The sequence below is a fragment of the Trichomycterus rosablanca genome, chromosome 25 (genome assembly GCF_030014385.1).
Source record: "Trichomycterus rosablanca isolate fTriRos1 chromosome 25, fTriRos1.hap1, whole genome shotgun sequence".
NCBI lineage: Eukaryota > Metazoa > Chordata > Actinopteri > Siluriformes > Trichomycteridae > Trichomycterus > Trichomycterus rosablanca.
In genome coordinates, this window is record NC_086012.1 from 15,172,573 (window position 1) to 15,174,136 (window position 1,564).

A 1,564-nucleotide genomic window follows, 5' to 3' on the forward strand; every position below is an offset into this window, starting at 1 on the left:
CTTCAACGTCGCCATCTTAATTTTAGGAAGAAGGGATTCTTCCGCTGCCCTCGATGACGTCAAGGACTCGCCAGCTCTGGCTTTCTAGTAATGAACATGTACAGTCAGACTGAAGTGCTGGGAAATGAATGAAAAACCAGAATAAATCCTCTCAGTGAGGTGCTGAGCCATCATGAGCTTTAATGCACCTTGGCATAAAGATTCTGGAGCAGTACTGGATAAATGGAACACCATTCCTTCAAAAGCTATTCTCTGAATTCATGTCTTGGTGATAGTGGTGGACATTCATGTCTAATATCTTTGATAGGCGTTTGATTTAGTTGATATCTGGTCATTTACATTATACTTTATACTTATCAAGCCATTCAAGTCCTGTAGATGTGGTAGAGGTTGGGTTAGAATTGGTCAAGGATCCATTTATTTGTCTTCTTCGCCATCTGAGGTTTGCCATACAAGCTTCTGTTATCCAGTCTTGTTTCCATATTACGGTGGGCCTGCTTAACATTATCATACAATTTTTAACTGTTTTGACCATTCTCCTTCGACTTCGGACATTAGTCATTTATAATTGTGCAGATACCCGACCAAAGCTGCTGAAATTTAAACCCCAGATCACTAAATCTCAGTGGTAGTGGACTAGAGTGACTTGCATAGATATTAACTGAGTAATTCAGCCATGTAGTATGTCTATCTGGATTTTTCCATTTTTTTATTTAATGTTTTCCCTTACTGACACCCAATTATCACATCCATATGTGTGTCAGATATGAGATGCTTAACAGACAATGGGCAAACAATGAGCTGGTTCTACTCTGCTGCTATAACAGTGTTTAGGGACAGTGTTAGCCTAGTGGGTAGAGCCTTGGGCTATCAACTGAAAGGAGTCACTGTTGGGCAGTCACTGTTGGGCCTTTGAGCAAGGCCCTTAATCCGGTCTGCTCCAGGGGTGTCATACAATGGCTGACCCTGCGTTCTGACCCCAGCTTCCAAAAACAAGCTGGGATATGTGAAAAAAAGAATTTTGTTGTACTGTGCACGTGTATATGTATATATGACAAATAAAGGTATTCTATTCTATTCTAACAGTCTCCACTTCTCTTTCCACTGGATTTTAAAACATGACAAAGAAAAAAGTATTGTGACAATACAAATAAATAGCATAACTACATTAATTTTGATTGGATGGCTATGTGTTGATACAGGGCTCTCTACAGGCTTATTTTCTTAAAATATTTCTTTACAGACCTCACTTAGTGTACAGGGTGGTTAGTGGTCATTTTGTGGGAGAGTCTTTCTAGTAAAATAAAAGGTTCATAGCAAAATACGAGGAGAAACTTCAGCTCTGTATCTGTCAGTCTGTTCCAGGAACAAACCCTGGTATAGCATTTCACTTACAGAGGAGTCCATTGTGCACACACCTGCATTCAATACAATTTCATGCAAACTAGCTTAATATTTCTTGGAAGCTTAGTAGGAAACTGTCACATTTTTAAAAGAAGAATTACACCAACATATTTAAATCTAATTTCATTTTACACTACTTCACAACTTACACTAATTATTT